At 39.3% G+C, this 24,430-nt stretch overlaps 1 protein-coding gene across 1 annotated transcript in view; it reads left to right on the top strand.

Moving 5' to 3' along the window:
• The first annotated feature begins 229 nt into the window (after positions 1-229).
• Positions 230-24,430, top strand: part of LOC105274563 — a 61,610-nt gene continuing 37,409 nt past the window's right edge. The window contains exons 1-2 of the mRNA XM_026973899.1: positions 230-1,452; positions 23,879-23,948. The gene's annotated coding sequence lies outside the window, so the exon portion shown is untranslated. The remainder of the gene's footprint in view (positions 1,453-23,878; positions 23,949-24,430) is intronic.

Here is a 24,430-nt window from a genome sequence, read left to right as displayed (position 1 = left end):
AAACTAAGGATACTACAAATAATCCCTCTCTTATATTCTCTCGGGATGCACGTACGTGCATGCGTGCGAAAAATTCGTGCAGCCAGCGATCACGAGTGCTCTCGGAGCCCTCGAGAAGTGCAGCGCGGCAGCGGGCGCGCGCGCGCATGCGCATGCGCTGTGTATTACTTCATATCACGCCGAGTCCACCTTCGGTTACCTTCAGTGTTCTCTTTTCCGTGCGCGTGTGAGCACGTTGACGCGCAAGAGGGTGGTATACCGACGGCGCGCGTCGTGCATCCGCGTTCGTGCTCACTCGGCCCGGCTCGCCGAGCGCTCCGAGCGCTTCGGCCGCCCCCGCCTTCTAGCTCGCACGGTGCGTCGCGCGGAACGGTAAATAGAGCGGGCCAGCTCACTCCGCCGTGCGATTAATCGACGTGGTTGCGGGGCCCCGCTCGCGAGTGCATCGGAGTCGCAGCGACGCCGCGTCCCGTCCCGTCCCGTCCCGCCGCTGCAGAACAGCTACGACAGCGGGGGAAGCATGACGAACCTGACGGCGATGCCGAATCGCGGCCGACGTCCCGCGGATTCGAGGATTCCGCGCTCGGTCGTCCCCGTCTCAGGATCGCTCCTCGGCACCTGCCGAGTGAAGTGTGTCGCGTGAGCCCGCGATCTCGAATTAAGCGAGAACGACGCGGCGCGCACGGGCTTCCGCTATTGGCAGAACCTACGCCACGACCGTCGCACGAAAGTCCGTGTCATTGTTAAAATGGACCTGCCGAGTGCGGTGTTACGACGTCGCGACGTCGTCGACAGGTAGTCGCATCCTCACCGAGAGCCGACGTTTTGTAACGAACGTAACGCACGTTACGTCGATGCGTCCGCATCGTTGTTAAAGCATCCGCGACACCGCATCCTGACGTCGCGACCAGGATTCGCGCTTCGTCATTTGGTAAGGTCCTGTCTGAAGTTAGCTGCGAACCCCGAGCCGTTACATTAAGGAGACCGTAAGGATGGATTAGGTATCGAGAATTGTGTGTGTGTGCGCGACACGACGCGCGTCCATTATTGTTCATTATTGAAACGACGATTCTGGACCACGGATTACGTCACGACGTCGTGTGATTGCTCCGTCGTCGTCATTGGAGTCCCGAATCGGAATAATAAGCTGCGCTTTCCTGTCATTCAAGAAACCAGCAGCGGATCGTGGTTCCTGAAGAGTCCTGAATCGCTAAAACGTCGCGAGCAGTACTTCGCGTTCGTGTTGAGCGATCGAAATTTCAAATCGTGCGCGCATCGAAATCGTACAAAATCAAAGACAATATCTCATCGGTCGATCTTCGCGAGTGCATCGAGTGCGTGAGAAAGTGCAGCTGCAGCAGAGTGTCGGAGGAGAGGTTAGACGAGGCCGACACCCACCGAGCAAGTCGATCAGCTGTTCCTCAGCGCCGACGTCGTTGTCGTTTCGGCCAGGTACGTGCCAGTTTTCACTTTCCTCTTTATCACTCTCTCTCTCTCTTTCTCGCTCTCTCGATGTAACCGGCAGCACTGGATTGAAAACAAGTATGTCGCGCTTGTATCAAAAGCAATAGTTTTAAATATCGAATGCAGTTTTGATCTGGATGAGATCTCGGACACTAAAGTAGAATTCAGATATTTCGGGTTTGCTTATCGGCATCACTAATATTATCATACAAGCGTGCAGAAAATGTCGAAGATTATCGAAGAATTAAGTGCAAATTAAAATTTATACATGTCAAAAATATTTTATTAATATAAATTATAAAGACATTTGCAAGTGTCTGAGTTGTCCATTCGCGAATATCGAAAAGCTTTAGTCAAACGTGGATGCATTTTATTTAATGTGAGAAGGTCGATAGATGTAATACTAGACCACAATTAGAAATTAAAAATATTTTGTCTTTCAACGAATAATTACTGAATTTAATTAACATATCCGTTATCTTCGAATTTTCGAAATTCAGAATAGCGTTGGTTTTCCTAGACGTACCTGACTCGAGCGAGTCGATGCCCTGCTCCACTTTTGATGCAGCCCGGATTCAGAGCTGTTTTGATCATCTATGATCAAAACAGGTGCTGATATTCTTTCTTCCCATATTTTTATTTCATTAAAATATAATTTTTTTCTTAAAAATACGTTTCTAGGATTGTTGATTGTTAAAATACTTTCTATACTTAATCTTCTATACTTAAATCTTTTGCACTTACGATTTATAAGCAATTTGCAAGAAGTTTACTAAAAGTAATATATTGTAATAGGTCATGGATGACTATAGTTTCCGTATATTATGTATGCATTATTGTGGTAAATAATGTAGTATGCATCTTAAAACGATTCTGTTCGGGTCCCAGAATAAAATTCTGCTGCGATTCCAGAATTTTATTGGCTTGGCTACTGCGTCGTTTTGCCGCAGACAATAAATCGGAATACAGAGATCTTACCTGTATCAACTTTTAACACACAATCCTTTTACTGTAGAAAAGCAGAGTTTAGTCGTTAATTTTACTGTACCATCTAATTTATAAACATTTCGCAGGAGTGTGGTCTAACAAGAAATTCAATTAAAAATAACTTTTTTTTATTCATTATTCCATTTGTTTATTAGGTATTCATTATTTCGTTATTTTCATCAATCCGTAGCTTGCAAATAAGCAAATTTTACATTAAAATATGTAAAATACGTTACGAATACAGTGTGCTTGCCAAATATAAAAACTGCAAATACCAGGTAGCAAATATATGCGATATGCAAATAAAGAATGCGATAATATACAACTTCCACTAAATAAAAACTTATGAGAATGTAAATGAAGAATAACTGTTTAGAATAACTGTTAATGAATAGTAGTTCTTTAAATGTCAACAGATTCTGTACTATGAATTCTTTCCTTTACTAATTTGCATCGCGTGTCGCATAAAAACCTCTCAAACGTAACACTCACTTTATTCACGATGTTTGGAATGCGAGGGGACGCACAGGTGGTCACTCTTTTTGTAATGTTGGAACGCGTAGCCGCAAGGTCAAGTCGCATATGTGAAGCAATCATAATTCTATATATTGTTCTGCACGCTGCACGTAATAAATTTGATTTCGTAGAAAAAGTATTTATCAAAGTTTAGAGTGTTGGTAAAATTTTTCCTAGAACACACTGAAAAGTCCCAAGACTTTTTATTATTAAATCGTTTTATAATTTACAAATTATTATATGAACGTAAATTTTATCAAATTATTAAAACGCGCAACATTATAAAAGAAAATTACGAGATCAATTTTTAAAGGTGTCTGTCACATGGATTTTCTTATGCGTCACAGTGTAATTATGCTACTTTTTATTAGCTTAAAAGTTTTGTCTACACGATTCCACCGTATTAAATGCCAATGATGTAAACAATTCTACTTTCACAATGTGGCCGGAACAATACCATTAGGTGAAATCACGATGTTAGAGCGACGTAACGGTAGATTGCAACGACGCACACTTGGCGTTTTTACCGGGATTTTACATTGTTGCGAAAACACTGGACAAATTACAATCTTTTTCCCGACGACTTATGTAACGTGGTTGGCTTCGGTATACAAAGGCTCGAGAATCGGAAGTAACCGCTTAAAAGCATCTCTTTGCAAACCCACTTCAATGAAACTGGAGAATTGTGCCGTCATTCTAAATAAAAAAACGTTTATTCTTGAAAAATATATGTTTTCTGATGAAGTTAACACATGTTTAGTTCAGTTATGCCTTTGAAATAAAGACAGAATTACAATCAATCGTTCCTATTTTCGCGTTTGCGTTTGTGTTTTCATGGATAAACGATAAATCGCGTATAAAATGCAGTTGCAGCTCGCAGACTCGATGTAACGCGACACTATGGTCTGCTCGAATGAAATCTCGCACGCTTGTTACGTAAACCGAGTTCAGGAATCAAACTGAGGAATGAATACGCATAATCGGTTTATGCGACAACAAAATAAAAGAAAATTTACTGACCGCAGTAAAAAGAACCGTCGCGACATATGACACGGAATAATTTTCTTGTCATTTACAATCATTGCGTCTGGCATGTAATAAATACTTGGCTTGTATGCATATATTGAACAGTAACACAAGGCGTTTTCGCCTTTATTCGAATTTATTTGAATAAATTTGTAGAAATACGAATTTTATATTAATTTTTGCACGCCATTTTTCGAATTTGCGAGAAGCATTATCTTGTCAGCGTTTAATCTTCTTGCCGACTGCTACGTCGACAAGAAGTCATTACATAAAATAAGATTTTCTGATATCGCGCATCCATGATAATTCGATAAACAGAAGGCAAAAATTATCTTTTCTCTTATCAGTTTTTCTTGTTTTTTGTTATCGCATTTGTGCAATTAGCTTTATCTAGATACAAACTAAATTCCAGTGTGATTGAGGGATCTCTCTCTGGAAGACTTCATAAAAATTTTAATATATAGGTATTGTATATTGACGTGCACAAAACAGATATCAAGGATGATTCGTGATATGTTCATAACTGATAATGATAATTGTGGTGACATGAATGATAAGTTACATGAAAATTAAAAGGTATTTGATTTATAAGATTATTTGGATCGATTGTGTAATCTCGACACTTCTTTTATTTAGATATCAGTTCATTGATTTACATGATCACTTCATAATGTTTCATAATGCCATTAAGAAAGCTGTTTTACTTTCTCGATTATAAATTACATTTTTGCTTATAAAAAACAGTCTTATTATTAAATTAATTATCCAATCGTTTTGTGCTTTTTTAAATTAATAGTGCTATTATCATATGTAATTTAATATAAAATTTATTTAATATAAAATTTATTTTTAAAGTAGAAATTTTATCTGTAAGTTATTAGAAGAGTGAAATGAAAATAGACAAGTCTAGCAAGAGGAATCGTTTCTGTCAAGGTCAAAGAATATTAAGAGAACCGTGCAAATTAGTGGTTTCGCGAAAGAAGCTTATCGTAGCTGTTTTTCGCATTTGATCGACACGCGTGCGCTACGTATGCTGCAAAAGATAAGGCAATCAAGCATGTAACGAGTCGCACATGTCGCGCGCTCATCACGCGAGCAGTATTATGGGGCTACTACCGCAACTATAGCGCGTTTGCGTTTGAATAGGGGAACGCGGAACAAAGCGCTCGTTGCTTCGAATATATACTCTCGAGGTCCAGGAGCGCATTAAGTCCAAAAGAAATTTGGCGACGAGCCATAATTTGTCACAGCTTTCCGGTTTTCAACGTCCGACCATTTTCGGCGACTAAAATTCCGATTAAATTCCCGTTGGAGCAAACTTTACCCGAAACTATTTATTAGAAAATATGGTGTTTCTTGCGCGAAACCGTATGCTGTGTGATTTAGCACTCTTCATCTCTGCGATAAAGTTACAAAATTTATCTCAATCCATACACGCATAGATGCCTGAGATACATACGTAAATAACATAATACATAAAATCGAATGACTCACGGTGTATGTAAGTGAAGTGATATACGTGGCTCTTTATGAATTCGGTACCGTCAAAAAGAAAAAAAAGATCGACCAGAAAGGCAGTTACCCTGTCGGGGACATCGAGATACCCTTGGTTGCGGCCCTGACACTCTCTTAGCGGTTGCCCCTTGTCGTAAACGGGACTTAGTCCTCTCGGAAGTTTCTCTGTACGATGTCGAGCACGAATAACAATAGCGATTGCGATGAATTAATGCCATTTTGCTGCCACTTATTGTATTATCGGCAATCGCTTCTGCGATATCACGCTGCTGCTCGGCGATTCCAATCATTTTGATTACAGCATACGCAAAACGCACGTCGCGAACAATAACACGGCATTTTGCAGCACAGTTACCTGCATAATTTACAATTTGAACGGAGGTAATCGCTCTGTGATCTCACAGACTTTAACGTAACGGAATTCTTACTCACGCTTACTCGTATTTTTAGTCAGCAGTGCGTTGACGAGCGACGAGTCATGATGAGAAAGGTATGAGATGCATCTGAAACCAATTAAATTGATAGTAGAAATTGATCTGATACCATATAGTCTCCCCTTCTCTACTTGACTCCATTCCGAGGTACTTATATGCTACTTTGCCACTTTAATTTATATTCACGCGTGTTTCGTAACGCGAACACTCACAGCTTAATACGACCGACCCGAATTATGGTCAAAGCGTGAATCATGCCTCCCGCCCTTGCCCATTTTGCGAGCAGATGGTGACAGACGTTATTCGGCGTAGACCGACCATCGGCAATTCACGTTTGCGATCGCGAATCGGCATAACAGGGTGGAGACATGAGCACGCACGTCCAATTTCCACGCGTTCTCCACGTTCCCGATGGATTCTCCCCTCGTTTCGCAGTAGCGAACAGACCCTCGACATTCCCGGCACAACCCTCCTCCAGGGACGATCTGGGATACGTTCGAAAAAGCACTAAAGCGAGACAGTTTGCGTTCCCTTTTGTTTCTGCCACCCGGTAGCGATGGTACCGATACTTTCGTGCAGCGGAGAATAAAATATTTACAGTAGTATACTTCCGCATAATTTTTAATTTTTATTCTTAATTAAGTATTGTATTGAGAGACCGAGTTATCTCGCAGCGCAGCTGAATTTCGCAAACATTGATTAGGAGACTTGTTAGAAGCGCATATTCGATATTGATTATTGCTTCATTTTGCTTATTTTGTAATAATATGTTGTATTAATATATTTTGTAGTAGGCGTGTTTACAAGAAATTTACATTCGTTGTCTATTACTTAAAAATCTTCTTTAAATTAATTGTAAATTATTTCATAAAATGTTAATTAGTGAAACATTTTTTATCGGTATTTTCTCAACTATTTTTCTCTCTCTCCAATGGAATAGAGGGATGCAAACAACCCCTCATGCTGCTTGTATATCTAGAGAGCCGTTATTATATCGTCGACGCCACGACGTCTGGCAATCGTTCTCTGCTCTATCTCTCCTCTTGCTCTCTCGTTTTTACCGCTTACTTTGTTCATCGCGTTCCTGTCGATATCCGGCTAATTTAACCGGCGTGCGTGCGAGAAGTTTTATTGATACGAAGTAATAGAGCGTTGAAATTGAATCATGAGTCATCGAATAGATTTTTTTGCATTACAAGTAAACGGTATCGCCAGTTCTTATGATGAAATATAAACCTGCGAAAAATGGCTTGAGAAAGCTGTATTAATCGAAGATTGCCTCTCACACGGGAGAGTCTTTAATTAAAAATTAATTAAACTACGCCCCGGCAATCGTTATTCGTGGAATTAAAGCGAACGGCCGAGTGTGTCGAAGATTAATCTGAATGTGCGGCTGAAATGCTAACCGGTCGACCGTCCCGGCGTTACCTTGTAATACGGAACTGCGAAAGATATTCGGAATAAAAATGCTCTAAGCGTCCCACTAACATTTCCACGTTATGTGATGTTTGCACTTGCTGTCGCTGACATTTCTCGAAAGCGCAGGATACCTTTCCGAGTCATTTCGATTTGATGTGCTTTAACGAGCTTGCGGTTCTACTCTTCTTACGATATCTATGTACATACGTATAACTACATAAATGGCTTTTGACAATACAAAATGAGAAGAGAGTGAATAGTCAATTTAGATATCAATATTTTAATAAAATATAATATGCGATAGAAGACGAATTGAGTTACGACAATACGATTAGTTTTATGATGTACAGATTTTTGATTGCTTAATTCATTAACATATTATAATCCACTGGCATTTTGTATTTGGGAGTAATGAATAATTGTGGCAAGAAATAAATAGATAATTAAATAGTCGAGTACAATAGAAGAAGCTGAAACAGTAGCATAAGATATTATTATTTTGTAGACAATGCATTCATAGCATATTTAAAAGCAACGCGAAAGAGCAACAAAATTGGTGCACATAAGCGCATATGCACTTTGCATGCAGACACAGGAGAGAAAGGTGAGGAGAGAGGCGAGACGATATCACATTTTTATGTCGAAATGTTGCGGTGTCATGTTTATCTTTTAGCGTTTAGTGATTCTGAATAATAGCATCTAAATGGTTTTCATTGCGCAAATATTTTTGTGCGACTACAATCAATATTTACCTAAGCTGACGATAATTCCACGATTTTACGTGATAGTCCTGCACGACTGTTGGCCGTAAAATAATTCGTGGTTGGCATGCCGTGTTCAAGTTACACGGAAATTACGACGTAAAGCTCGTAACGCTCGAAACCCAGGGATCGTTACAACTTGCGCGAAAGTCACTCGGAATCGTGCCTCGAAATTGCGCCAGCGCATTGCACCACGGTTCGCCGCACACTTAACATTTAATGCGAACTGAACTTTTTTTTTGTTAACGTGAGACTAATGCCAAATGTGTGATGAATAATGCAGTTATGTTATACATACTAAGACTATATCAGACTGACGTTCTAATAAAATCGTTTCTTCGTATCCATTTCATTAGTTAGCGCTCCAGAATTCTGAGAAATTTATTTTGAGCAACTAAGTTGGCAGGTAAAAATCATATCGTCAAAATGATCTCGCTCGTGAATGCCACATAATTTTCGGAAAAACTAGATTCCCAAAACTGTAGTCGATACTTATGTCATGAAGGCGCGAGACGTTTCACTGTTGGCCAGTGTAGTCGTCGGTAATCCGGGTCACCCGGTATATGGGTCGACCCGGTTGCAGTTTGGTGAGCTTCCAGGACGTTGTCTGGACGACGTCCTGAGGAATCACGATGGAGGAGAAAGCAGGCTTTTCCCGGCGGCGCACCCTCGAAACCTCGCTCGGATGAAACGATTCTCAACCATTTATCTTCAAGTTTCCTCATTACATAAAAAATTGCACGTAATATTAATACCTCGGAGAGTGAGCAACCAATTTTACTCGATTCATTATTAAAGAAAGAAAGACTCTTATTAGCAACATTAATTTCTAAGAATTCTGAATTTATCGCGATTGAAGCGATATCTTTTGAATAGATATGCTGATTGGAAATAACTGGTTATTTTTTATGTGTTTACAGAAAACTTGGAGGTTCACTTTTATTGCGAAGTGTAGGTCAAGATGGTTAGGTATCGGCTAGAAATAACTTATGGATTTGCAAGTGTGTGGCACTTCTTTCTATCTACTTTTAGATAGCTTTTGCAGTGCATCAAATTGCTACAGAATAGTGTTGGTCTTGCTGGTTGTTGCGTATAAATTTGTACATTTGTAAGAAATTGTAGATTACAAAGTTCACTTTTTCTGATTTTGTATTGATAAATGTTATTGATAAATAATAATTAATTATTGATATTAATAAAAAGAGTTTTTTTTACATTATAAAAAAGGGAGAAAGAGGGAAATAGAGATAAGTTAATTAACCATTTTGATGGAGATACTGCGAGAAACATTATGACATCACTTAAAGATAATTCAATATAAGACAGCTTGCAGTAAATGACAATGAAACGCCAGCATCACAAGTCAGACCGAGCTGCTTTCTTACGTCGACAATGGCGGGTGGCGAGTATAGGGAAGAGGTGCAATTCCCATAAGAACATGGGACGGCTTATTATTGATGATGGAAGGATGCTCATATATACATATATACGACCAAAATTTAGAAATTTTTCATTAAATTTATTAAGGAGAATTTTGAAATCGTTGACGGAAACGCATAAAGTATTATAAAGACGTAAGAGTCTTTTATAGTCCACTTAAATCTCAGAGAGAATCGTGATATTGCATAAAGGGGGTGACTACGGTTCTCCCTCGATTTGAACCTATAGACGGCCTTGGGGGTATACCGTTGCGCAGACGCGATATCGATTTCTCGTACCGTGTGCGGGTGGGCGAAGGAGAGCCGACTGGCCCATCATCTCGCATCCACGACCGTTTTCTGTGGTGTCCAAGGGTCACCATGCTGCTTAGGGAATGTGGAAGGTGCAGGGTGATACGACGATCGAGGGTGTGCAGTCCTGTCCGCTCGAGTTGGGCTCCCGAAGATGACGATTGTGAACACTTGGTTGATCGTTAAAATGGAATAATTAAATATTCATAATTCTCAGATATTGTGAGCCTTATGTGTCTTGATTACTCATTAAATTACAATTTCTTCGTCGTTTAAATATAGGTGTTCAATAACTCAATAACAAGCTCCACACGTTATCCCTTAATGTTAAAAATAGGATATATAGAATATATAAAATTAGACGTTTATCAGAAGTGCATTTTATAATGCAAGATGTAGAGAAATTTGAGATTGTTATATTTATTCGTCAGTAAATTCGAAATCAACGTCGTGAATGGGATTTTATAACTGGCTGAATATTGATTGCAGATATTTGAGGATATTCTTTTTGAACGAGTTCCTTCTTTTTCAAAACTATTTTCGCCGAGAGCTTTTCGTTCAGAGAAAGAGAGAAAGGCGGACCGTAATTTAAATGTTCGTTCGCGAACATTTACCCCGCCAGTGTCCCCTCCCCCAGTCCTCCACCGACGATCCCATAATTCAATTACATTCCCACGTCCCTGAAGAAAAATGCCGTCAAATGTCATGTGCGCGTGATGTCAGGGAAGACTTATAAGAAACATTCGACATGTATACGTTAAAGTGATATAAGAGAAAAAATGTCATGGTTATCCGACATAATGTAGGACATACAGACAGCTCTTCGCATTTCACAAAGACAGAAAGCGCAGAATAATGACAGATATTACTCTGCAACTATTATTCACAAATCACAAATTGACCGTTATTCGTAGATATTTTTGTCTTAGAAACATTCGAAAGTTTTTATTTTCTCGACATAGTTCGGTACAATTTATTACAAAAAGTATATATTATCGTGAATGTGTGACTGTAATGAATGATTTTAGACTTCTGATAATAATTTTTCGACCAAACACTTCATCAACAAACACTTTCATCATTTCAACTTGATTCTTCGCTTCGTTATTTTGATCTCTATTTCAATTATTTTTATTGCCAGTGGAACTGATTGCGTAACGAGATTTTGTGGCAGGTGTGGGTGACTTGGATTTATGTTTCCTTCCTGGGCTAATATCCGGACGACTTTGTTCGTGCAGTAGGTATATGTACGTGCCGCACCTGATTGCTGCAGGGTTGGGCACGGGTTTGGAGGAACGATGTGACAATGAAACTCGATCTGATAGCCTCGATCAGCAGCTTCACGGGCCACTAAACTCGCGACAATGCCGAAAGGCCCGGTAGGGCGGAAGGGCCGAGGGTTTCGTTAACTGCTTGAAATTTAACGCGACCTGCCCATCCTGTGTCTGTGCCTCCTACAAACGCTCTGATCTCACTCTTCTTCTCTCCATTATATCTTTAGCATTTAATTGATTTTACATCCTACACGCTTTGCAAATTTCATGAGAATAATTTGTTTAATATAGAAAAAATATTTGTGAGATGAAATTAATAAAGTTTATAAATTAAACTTTATATGTTTGGAGCTTAAATACTCTTATTTATTTCTTTGTACTATATTTTGCCTATAAAATGAAGAGTTAAATTATGATTGAAACATGTAAAGAACAGCATATATAAAATTATCGCATTTTAAAAATAGAAATGGGTCAAAATGGTTTCAAACAGCAAGATTAATGGTAGATTAAACGATATACAAATTTAGGGTGAACGGAGTTTTTCTTGAAAAAATACGTTTTCGAAGATTTCGTTACAAAACACTGCCTGGAATACAGTACGGTCTTAGTTTCATTCTCATAATTCATTCTCTCTTTCCTCTCGATTGCGTAAACTCAGGCGTATACCACTCGACCGGTCCACTTCTCACTTCTCGTTGCATTTTTCATTTTCATTTCTGGTTTCGATGAGCACCGGGAATTCAAAGACTTATGGCGAAGCTTACACGCTCACGACGTTTATCGCACGATATTTCTGTCGGACATCGGCTTTCGGATCGCAAAAAAGACACGCGCTCGCCTGTCAGCGTGCGATCCGCTCGCTCGCGGAGGAGGCGCCTGATGGAAATATCGCGCAATGAGTGTCAAGTACAAAAGCAATGCAACGAGGAATTCAAAGTGCTTTCGCGAGGTGACGAAGAAAATGAAAACCAAGTGGAAAATTCGTATGGCTTGTCACTTTGCCAGCGGAAAAGCTGTGGAAGAAAAAGCGTTTAAAATCCCGAGTTATAAGAGTTATTTATAAAATTTCACAATACGTTTAATGTAATTATACAAAAATAGGATCAATACGACAGTGTAAGCTTTATTTTGTTTTTAACACCTTATTAGTAAAATTGACGAGAACAAAACTCGATTTGATTGAGATTTAGTAGTCGAGATATTTAAAGTCGAAAAAGATCGACTGATCAAAATTTTCACTAAGGAAAAGTCGCCAAGGAATAGCTAGGAATGCTATACTATAATCCAGTCTATAGACGATGAAGCAACATAAACGTGATCATCCATCATCCACTGGCACGTTCTAATTCTGGCAACTGACCTAACTCACTCATGAGAAGTACTTATATGTGTGTGTGCGAGTTGGTATAGTCATTTCGCGATTTAAGAGTTTTTTGGCATTACACATTAATGGCTTGAAATGTGAAAGGGTTGGACGATAAAAAAACATCTCTATACGATTGTCGCGAGTACGTGGAGCATGCATCAAACTCTCGTTATCGCAATGAAATAATATATAAAGCACTATGTGATTAGCATAATTATTTACAATATATTATTTATTAATTATTAATTATTAATTTTCTTATCAATATCAATGCAAAGAAGTGATTATTTCCATATAATTAATTGATCATTTTATTGAAACATTGTTAATAGAATTTCTCTATTAGCATAAATTTATAAATATTGTTTAATTTCTTACGATCCTCAGAAAGCACTCTCATACTTCATCACTTTAAACTGTACGGGGTGCGAATGTTTGGTTTAATCCTTTCTACAAGAGCTTTATGTATCTACAAACTATTGAAGATTTTCGTACTTTTTTCGTCTACAGATTCGACCAATGCAGAGTCGATTTTGTACAAATGTACATGTTAATTAGATTTTAGCGAATTCGCCAAATCCAAATTTGGCAAAATTGGCAAGAAACGATTTACGCTGCAATACCAATCTCTATAATCATGTTCCGTCGATTTTCCAATTTAGTCGCCGACCTGTGCAAATACAAAGACTTTTCAAATGTGGTTTTCGAACAAACAAGTTTATCGATTTTTCTCTTTTCGTGCGCATTCAACATGCGATCGATACGAGATACTGTTCGTATCGATACGTATTTATAGAAAGTATATTCCAATACAATATATATTAATGACAAGGTTATTTGCGTCATGAAGGATACCTAGGCTTAAGAACTCAGGATTAAGCGAGAGTACCACGCTAAATCCAGGATGCCAGTCATAGCGACGCGCCCCGTGCGTTCAGGAAATTGTCTTGGTACGCTGACCCAGTGCGGTGTACGCCGCTGGATCGAAATAACTCCCTAGCTAGCTTCTTAGAACCACCAAAATTCTACTGACTAAACCACGCGTCTGCACTGTCTCCATTAGCGTAGCTAAAACGGATAAACCGGAAGTGACTCGCGAACCTCACGAATCTCACCAATCATTCAAAGATCGAAAGGTCGAGGAAATAGAAAATATGAGATGAAATATTTTAAGTGATACAATTTCGACAATTCTTTTCTATTATGCAGAGAATATATACAAAGATTTATTTATATAAAATTATATAATAATGCAACTAATATTATAGTAGAGACATATACACATTACACAGAGTTTCAAATAGAGCAATAAAGAAAGCGGCGTACCTACACGTTGTTCACTTCAGCAACCAAGAGTCAACCACTTCAGCAAGAGGTTGAGCATCTCTACTCAATAATGACTTGCTAGCGAAAGGCGCTTCTTCACGGAAGCTCATGTTCCCGTTCCGTAGCATTTACAGCTACCGATAATTTTATTGGATTATCGCATCGTTGCACTTAACCCGTCCAATTCCGCCAATTGACTTGACACACCCACACTGCTTTCGACGAGGCTCGCGAGCCAGGCTGTTTGCGTCGTCGCGACGCTTTATCCGCATTCCGAATCACCGGGTCACTCGAAATGCATCTCTTGTCTAGTCCCACTCAAGAATTCGCAAACTGGCGCGAGGAAAATTCGCAAAACCCGGAAAACGTGTAAGAAATTTCGAGATGTCTGATCTGGTAAAGAGTTTGATAAAAAGAACATAGATCATATCTCAAATCTGATTTCAAGTAACTTAAGGCACTTAAAAGGAATTATTTTCTTTTTGAATAATGTAATAGCAAAATAATTGCACGCAGTTATTTCGCAATTGTTATTAGGTTGGGTATTACTAAGTTGCATTTAGCGGTAACTCAGATTGAAGAGAACTTTAAGTCTCGATTTTTATCGCCTGAAAGAAGGGATATTTTGATTAGTGTTCTTTATATGGAGGACTATATGAGGGTGTTCACATACCCAAACGGAAGCATCGGCCGTGGGAAAAAGAGGGTCCCGCGGTAGATTGAAGGTCAACAGCGACGTTGTCGCGTGCAAGATTAGCGTATTCAGTTATGTCGCATGATATGATCGTGTATGCATCCATAGAAATACGATCACAAATACGCGTACAGCTAACGCGTGCTAAATTAAAAGCCTACATGTCTATTTAGTATTTTTATATGAACAAAAAATGTTGCAGCGATAATAGATAATAGAAATAGTATAAAACACAAATATTGTATGAAGCATTTCAGAGAATCTAATTTGAAAAAGGTGCAGTGAGACATTTGGTGATATTTATTTATTTTAATTCTTGCGACACTGAATAATTTTATTGATAATTACAGCTCAATTTTACTCAATTAAAACGATTGACATATAAACAACAGCAAAATATATATTATAATCAATTAACTTTATTTTAACTTATAATCGAATATCTTAGAACATAAAACTAACTGCTGTAAATATAAGAACTCTTTTTTGATGACAGTACATCAAGGGGTCTACCGCACTCGGCAATAGGTGTACAAATTTTGAGCAATACATAACAATAACAAGGAAATAACTACACAATATTGGGAAATAAGCGGCAATATTGGGCAAAAAAGCAATAGTAGGCAATAGACGGAAATAAAAAATAATAATGTATAATAAAGCAGCAATAGAGGAAATAAACAGGAAATAAATAAGCAATACAACAGAAATAGCTAAACAAGCACGAGCCGGCGCGCAAATATCCTCACTATCATTTCTGTGCTTACTACAGTTCGCAACTGTGCTTAATAATTTCTTGATAAATTGAGTTCAAAAAAGTGAGTTGAGTTCAGTTCTAGTAAGAGTTTGATGTTCTCTCTTGTCAAAATGGGTAAATAATCAGATATTATTTTAATATTTAATATTTGACCATAGTTTACTTTATAGTATATATAATATAACTGTCACAGTAAAAAAGGTGATCTCCATGAATGTATACATAAAACTTGATTCCTACAAAAGATTCAGGATTCTACGACACATTCTATCGCGACTGGCACATTTCTGCAATTATTACCTTTGTTTCCTATATTGCCCAAATATTGCTTTTATTACCGTTATTAATTAAGTATTACCGTTACATTGCCGTTATTGCCAAATATTGTGCATATATTTCCTTATTTCTGAAGCTATTGCTTTCTATTTTCAAGAAAAAGAGAGTTAGAAAAGTATGAAAATTTGCATTTTAAACATGAAAGAATCAAAATTAAAAAATTTATTAGTCCTTAGAATGGAGCAAACACAAAATAACATAAAATAAAATATTATAATAACATATATAATAACATAACATATTTTATGTTAAAGAAATAATATTTCTTTTATAATAACAAACCAAAATTTTTTACATTAAATATTAATATTCGGAAATATTAATATTTAATGTAAAACACATAACATAAAATATTATAATATAACATAACATAACATAAAATAAAATAAAATATTATAATAACATATATAATAATATAAAATATGTTATGTTGTTATATATGTTATTATAATATTTTATTTTGTTATTTTGTGTTTGCTCCATTCTAAGGATTAATAAATTTTTAAATTTTGATTCTTTCATGTTTAAAATGCAAATTTTCATACTTTTCTAACTCTCTTTTTCTTGAAAATAGAAAGCAATAGTTTCAGAAATAAGGAAATATATGTACAATATTTGGCAATAACGGCAATGTAACGGTAATACTTAATTAATAATGGTAATAAAAGCAATATTTGGGCAATATAGGAAACAAAGGTAATAACTGCAGAAATGCGGAACTTATTACCGTTTTCGGCAATAGGTGTACACTTTTTTGAAGTGTGGTAGACCCCCTGCAGTACATGTATTGATGACGACATTAATAACTCATGATGTTTGGAAGCCAGCGCAAACCAAACAAGGCTAAATATAACGCTTTAATCAGCAACGTGCTAATTACCGCAGAGCTGCAAAGTCCTTAACATGGCAGTGTCCAATAAATTCAAAAAGAAGATAAACGAAGAAAGAGTTCCATGAATCTGCCCCATTCATCTTTCTCTCGTCGCTTTGATCGCCGCAAAATGACTTTATCTTGCTCAGCGTACTAACCGCACAGGATCCTACTGATCGCGCGCGCGAGTTGCAGCAAATGCGCACCGTTGCACTCTTGGATCAAGCGGTCCGCAGAGATACGAACGATTTAAGCCAGACGAAACGCACTCATGCCGTTCGTCGATAAAACGTCCAGTCACGGTCGCTGACCCGGCTTTATTAATCCTCCGATGCACTTTGGGGATCCGAACCCCACCTTTAATTTCCTTATCGCGCCCTTAATCCCAAAAGATTAGATGCGATTTGGACATTAATTAGAGCTGAACATGACATACATCTTTTCTATTATTAATTTGGTCGATTTTTTTGTTTTTTCTACTTGGTTTTCATTTTTATATGTATTTCAAGTTCTTGCTTGATTTAATATCCGATGTTTAATTACCATGATGATTAAGTATTGAATTAAAATTTCCCGAAATCGAACTTATTTCAAAGTTAATTAGTCAACACGATTTTTTGATTAATGATCTAATTAGACATCAATCTTAATCAAACAAAAGTTCTTATTTAAGTTTTTTAATTTAACTGTAATAGAAAAATTATGTTCTAAGAGATATCTATCAATCCATCTGGAATATCCGGAATATCTCATAGTTTCATAGAGTCTCGTAGAAACTGTAAAAGGCAACAAAATTCCTTATGTTTACTAACTGCATGCCTTCCTACGTGCGATCCTGCCGGATTAATCCTGCACACTTTATTAACAAGACGCGTTTCACCGGTTCTTGTTAGCAAAGATCGCGGAAAATCTCGATGCAGCATACTTGCCGACTCGTTAACTCGTTCATTCGATTTAGCGCGTATCCTGGTTTCTAGAAAATCCAACAGGATTGGCCGCAGCTGAGTACAACGACTAAACCTCGGGTTGAAATCGGATATCTGCTGATTATGCGGTGACTTGTGTCATGCTTGCGTATAACGAGAAGCATACCATATACACAACCATATACCATATACACAAGTATCATAAGATAACATGAGACTTGCTAAGACGTAATAAGAAATAATAATCTTTGAATTTTTGGAACCTTTGAACTCTATGAATGAAGATGAGATAAAGAAATTATTAAACTATTTGCGTAACTATTTACATAACGACATCATCATTAAGCTTCCTGTCAAAGTTTTCGTTTGGCATTAGAGACCATTCAATGCATACACTTATGTAATTTCGATATCCGTCAACGGAAGACGATATTATGTACTGTTATGATTATGAAACGCGTAATATGTTATAGAAGCGATAAATTGGATTATACACGCTTGAACAAGACACTATTTCTCCAAACAAGTACATACAAACGAACAATGGAGGAATGGACGTCGGAAACGAGCAAACGAGATCTAACGCTTATCCGATAGAATGCAGAAACTGTCGTTTACAGAGCGAAGGATAATTTTCGAAACAATTTCTGGTTGTACGAAACTAATGAACAAAATCCTTCAGTTAGCGACAAAGGGAAGCGAAACTTGGGATTATGATTTTGACAATAATGCAGGAAAATATGGAGACAATGAGCTATATGATTTGTAGCAATTGTAGAGGCATTCGTGATGTATACAAAAGACGGCGGCTTATTGTCTATTTTAAGAAGCATGTAGAATGTGAAAAGTTGTAGCGCATGACAACGCGGCGAACAAGACGGTCGCTTGTATTACGGTCCGCGGATTCTACAGTTACGTTAATGCTCGCGACAGAAGGAAGCTGAAGATGCGAAAGATACAGGATCAGGGAGGTTGATCACTACATCCTTCCAGTTCTTCGCCGCTCAGCTTCCTCGTCCGCCCGGAGCGAAGCGGATTATTGCGTTGTCGTAATTAATCGGTCTACTGCTTTCCTGTTCTCCTAGAGGATATGCACAGACTGGCACGTCTCCGCACACATTGGAGTCGCTTCTTATTGCACGCCCCTTCCGAAGACGCTTTTTCCTGTTTTAAAAAGTCCAACAAGATCAGAGGAAAAAGAAATTGATGTAAAACCGAGTCGTATTTTCAGCTGGCAGGTATCGGATTTCTCATCTCGTGTGTCGGATTAATTTTATATTCGTCCTGTCCTATTTTTATTACGTTAATGCCAAGCAACCTCGCAATCTGATAACCCTGAGTAGGATTTGCAGCGGAAAATATAAAGACCATACACCCACAGATTTCTGCATCATAGAATACAAGTGTTCATGAACTTTAAGGTTCGCGGGTATCGTGCAACCCGATACCTGCATCCGTGGAATTTTGCGGTCATAGATGCACACGGAGGGATCCAACAATCAGCATTTACGCGTTCATGATATTTATCGGTAGATCTATCTATAAATCCGAGAGGCATCGCGCCGGCACGTCGCTTGCCGATGCGAATTCGCGTGACAACGACGTTGTTAAAGTCAATTTCCGAGCTTCCGCCGCCAACGCATAACCGGTGCTTCGGCAAAGTTCAAATCTTTAGGAATAGAAACGTGCTTATCGTATACCAAACGCATCTACCCAGTCCTAAATAGCAGGTTAACGAGAAGTAACGAAACACAAATGATAAACACTTTATAAATAGCTAATTGCTCTAATTGCTTTATTGCTTCAATTAGCGCTCTATGAGGCGAGCTCTCGAATGCCTTTATAAAGCTCGCTCCTTCGGGCACCACCAATGCAACGCTCTGTTCTATTAACGGGAACGACAAGGAAGATATGAGTAACGGCATCGGTTCGCGCGCGCGAGTTTAAAAGCCGCGGGCCCCATAGAAATCTAACGCGGAGTCCGCGTTTTACTCCAACAGGAAGTCACGCCGCCGGAAATCGCGTCGCGAGGTAACGTTACCGACTCGTGCCGGAAGCTATGACCGAGAAAGAGGAGACAGAGAGAGAAAGAGAGAAATAGCGGAACAGACGGACGTATAATCGAGGATTATTTCGTTCTAGTTTTTAATTATCTCTAAGTGCAAAGGAAACACCGCTTTTTCTCGTCTTGGGTGTCATTACTGTTTACTTGCGACAGGATTCACTCCGACGTTAATTACTGGCGGATGTCTAATTAAGTGAAGTTGATGTCAAGACTAGATGAGGAATTAATTGGCAGCGTAAATTAATGTATGGCGTTTCTGCACTTCACCGACCTTTTCATCGATCGCGAGCTATATAATCCGGCATCCTAATTGACTCTCGTCACGCCTTGTCTTTGTATCTAACACGAAGTGCATGGTTTAACGGTTAAAGGTCAAATTAAATTTAGAAGCAAAATCTAAGCAAAATCTATCTAGCATTGTCGGCTTATCCTCGTCGTCGTCGTCATAACCGTCGTTGTCGAGGACCTAACTGCCTGTTCGTTCGCGTTTACCCAACTGAGCAAACTTTCAACGTCCGTTTATATTACACGTCGCTTAATCGGCTGTCTCTCGACGACCAACGAAACTTTCAGAAAAAGCTCGACTGCCCGTAGTCATCAGCGCGAGCGTTCATCCAGCGACGATTCGAAGCGAACCTTATAAAGCACCCTGCACAGCAAGACGTCGCAAGCGTTTTCTTGCTTCGAGACAGCGAGGGACAACGAGCGCCGGCAGGACGACTCGTTGTAATTACCGTGTCGGATTAGATTAGATGGCAGGATAATTGGATCGTGGAGGCCGTCGATAATATAACGTGGTTTCTGACGAGAGTTGGCTCGTTCGCTCTCGCGTCTAGGCTCTCTCTGTATAGCAGTAAACGTCGGTTTTCTCGACACAGGACCAGCGATGAAAGCCGGGCGAACTGGCCGACTGGCCCTTCCTACGCATGCAACGGCTTTATAGTGATTGACTATTCCTGGACTGGTCGGGCCGTGAATCAACTTTCTGCTTGGAAATATATGATACGTACGCCCGAGCGGAAGTGCGTGCATAGGTGCACCAGTATGCGTAAATATATACCCTGTCCTGCACAAAGAATAGTGTTTCACCGGGTATTTCAACGGGGCAAGCCCGAGTTCGAAGAGGAACGAGCGTAGGTGGGCCTATCTCACGGAATTTCTATTTCACAGTTTACATTACCTGGTAATTTATTTTACCTCTTAACTGCGGAGAAGATGAGTCAACTCGGCATTTAAAAATGCTTCCTCGTGATCTCTGGGCAAGGCGAGCAATTTGTCGCGAATATCTATTAAAGCGTACCGTTGTATTTGTGTCACGGATGCATCACACTTTACTCGCGTTTACGTACGGGCACATTAATTCGTATTTGCTCATTTTTAATTACACGTGTAGGATTACATATGTATAATATATCGCTTCTAATTGAAAAATAACCCGATTAAGCTCATGAATTCGCGCAATAATCGTGCGAAAAATATATCCTATAAATTCTCTAAAAATTTTTAAACTAAAATAAAAATCTAATAATGTTATATATAAACGTGCAAATTTTTCAAATTTACACGTTTATGTCAAATTTTGAATAATTTACGATTGATCGTCTGTTTCATTTGCCGCACGTGTACACGTCGAAAAGCGAAGGCGGAAGAAAAGATTGAGCGATCACGTAATCAGATGTTGACATCATCGCGATGACGTCATCCGTTTTCAATGCATGTATCGTGAAATCGCGTTCGTGAGCAGAAACATAATGGTTGCAGGAACGGTGTTTTAACCCTTGCCGATGATTTCACTCGCAGACTAGCTTTGCGATATTTTCGCTCGAGTGCGACTCGGTGACACTCAAACGATAATCTCAAGAGACAGTTTCGACGAGCGAGACTATAGGATTAAGGATACACCGTTGATGGACGTGGATTAAAGCTTGCGACAATAATCACGGTATCCGTGATATTTGCGCGTTGCTTTTCTGACCGATAAAAATACGCAGGGAGCATCTGGCAGCGAGGCAAACATTTGGGTAAACGTTCCTCGTCGAGCACGGTAGTCGATGATGTCATTCAACGATCGCTTCGCATACGTCAGCCCCTCGTATTCATCCTAACTATAATCGTCCCGAGGAAGATCACGGCGTCGTAAAATGTTGTCAAATTCTGCTGAGAATAGATTCTTATCACTGAATCTTTATAATATTGTGACAAAAAGTTACTACAATATTGATTATAAAATTGTATTGTAACAAATTTCCTCTCTTCAATAAGGGAAAATACATTTCAAATTAGCAAATTAGCAAAATTTTTACTTTATAAAAAAACAAAATGTTGATAAGACACGTACTTTAATTCTTCGGTTGAATTTAGCTTGAACTTGTTTTTTACTTTGTTCTTGACTTAAATTTTTCGTACGTTCGATTACGTTTTTCGCAAAATCAGATGAAGTTATATTTTTTTTTACAAAAAGCACAGTGGATAAAAATCCCGTGCCGTTTGACTTCAACTGATGCACTTCATTGTGCATCCATTTTAAGTATGCTCGATTGCATTAACATTTCGAATACCCGAAAGGTTGGATTTATCGCGAGTCGTCTGTTCCGTCCGCATTATGCGAGCGGCAGGATTTATTTCGCTCTTGAGGCAAAGCCCGTTTCGATCGTACAGCACGAGGATGCAGTGCATCGCATGCGAGTGCGACGGAGGATGGCGGTGGAGCATGCAAATTTATCAATTTAGCACCCCGACACACTCAAGCGCATTGCATCATTGCGCCGTAATCGCGCGCGGCGGAACCGACGGCCATCGTTGTGCATAATTTGTTGTCGTACTACTTAATTCTCGCATCGTCTAACCGCATTTATATGAAGCGAATGATGAAAAAACGGGCTCGAAACGATCAATCTAATATAATCTATAAATATATGTAATTGTATATACTATAATAAGTGATTTCGGATTACTCATTACTTCATTAGATGAATTTTCCAAATCAAAGCGTTAATTCTTTGCTTTAAGAATTTTCTCATATAATAATTACGAATGATGCATCTTTATCGCGATAATTTTATCGATTTATATGAAATATTAGATGCAAATCTGCACAAATTACTTACGAGAATGTCTCATTACTGACTACATTCATATTTATTCGTATCCACGAGGGTAGGAAGAAGGCAGAAAGCTCGCCTTAATCTTATTTCAAGCAGTATCCATTCATTGTTGTAGCCGTTGATGGCATTCATGGAAATCTCGATAGCACACGATGAATCGTTACGTACCTGCAAGTTTCTCTTGGCCTCCTAGAAGCTCGGGCGGCGATAGCCAATGACCATTTGTCGTGCGAGCGAAAAATACGCTTGGCGTATTTGCCTTCATACGGCCTTGGCGGTTGCGAAGCAAGATGACTCACACATGTGATAAGCATAATCGAGTTATCATGGGACGGTTGTCCGCAGAGTAATCGAACGGATAAGCCGGACTCTCTTAATTCTTTTCGACGCACCGTAAGATTCGAGATGACCCCATGCTGCGTATAGGTTTCTTTATCACATGCAGCCTTTGAGATATCGGCGCTCGTTAGACTCTTGCTTTATAAACCCTGCTGTTACCGGGTTATTGCGTGCGATATCAATTTCCCGTGTTTGAAATCGCGTCTCGTAGTCACATCGAATGTTGTTGCACGATTGTGCAACGGCGAAGTGCGAAAATATTCGAATGATTTCATTCAGCTCCCAAACTCGTTTCGTACAATCGTAGCAGTTGTCTTCGTTGAATCTCTGGCTCTTCCTGTTTGGAGAAGAATCTCATTATACACAACTCGGAGCGTGTCGGTATTCCAGAAGTCATTGCCCTCGACTCGTGCGTCCTCGGGTTCTCACGCCCGCGTGTGCGTGATGTCACCTGTCCGCGAAAACAGGTGCCCATTCAAGCGAGAGACGAGATCGTTTCCTCTCCTGGTTTCCCTCGCTTTTTCCCGGTTCGAGCGAGAAAAAACCCATCGTCCCGCTTCGCGCCGTCGTAAACGTTCTCTTCGTTCCCGAGGTAATAGGCTGCTCAGAGGACGCTCTTCGTCGTTTCTAGACTAATATCTAACTCTTCAGCTTTTTTAGACCATAGACGGTATTCACAGGACTTGAGATGAGTTAGTAGTTGTGTATAGCACAAGCTGTTCTTCAAAGTATCGCCCTAAGTCGGCCTTTGCGAAGCATATTTTGAAATTAAACTGATGAAGTAAAGCTGAACGAACTTTGTAATGGCACTTATAACGATGGGAAAGATAAAGCGATGAATTTTAGATCGAGAATATAACAATTATCTGCAAATATTTTATAGTATATATATTTGATAAATTATTTATCGGAAACATGAATGTAAGATATTCAACATTTACATTACTTACAAATTTGTGTTTCAGGTGGTCCCGATGCTACTCTATCAGGAGGACACTACGGATATTTTTGCCTCGAATACTTTTTGGTGTAAAAGTGAGTATGTCCAAAAGTCTCATTCAACGTTATAAGAACTACAAAACGAACAAAGTCGGTTAAAGGGTTAACTGGCCGCAAGCTTGTCTTAGAAACAGCTGCGAGCGCAGCCTCGAAATATCCGTGACCGTGATTTGCCGAAGGAAAACCGAGTTCGTTCCGGTGTTCGCAAAGTCGCGTAACGGGAGCGGATGGGAGCCGATTCAGCCGTGAAATTCTTCACGCACGGAAGGGCTCCAGGGTTCTTTAAACCAGACGGGGGTTTGCATGGGAAAGGAGCAGGTTGAATGACTACCGCGGCCGCCGGCTGCCACGGTACCACCGTAAGTTCATGGTAGCACCTGTAGTTTAACTGCACGCGCGAAGCGATCGAGCGTTTCGGTTCCGCGCAAGACCTCGAGAAATGTCGCAAATTGGCGAGACGGCAGAGATTAGAGGGCGTATTCTTGAACACATCCTCTTCCGTGTATAGGCTGCCGCGG

This window comes from Ooceraea biroi, chromosome 11, assembly GCF_003672135.1.
Source record: "Ooceraea biroi isolate clonal line C1 chromosome 11, Obir_v5.4, whole genome shotgun sequence".
Taxonomy (NCBI): domain Eukaryota; kingdom Metazoa; phylum Arthropoda; class Insecta; order Hymenoptera; family Formicidae; genus Ooceraea; species Ooceraea biroi.
This window is presented reverse-complemented; position numbering and strand designations above follow the sequence as displayed.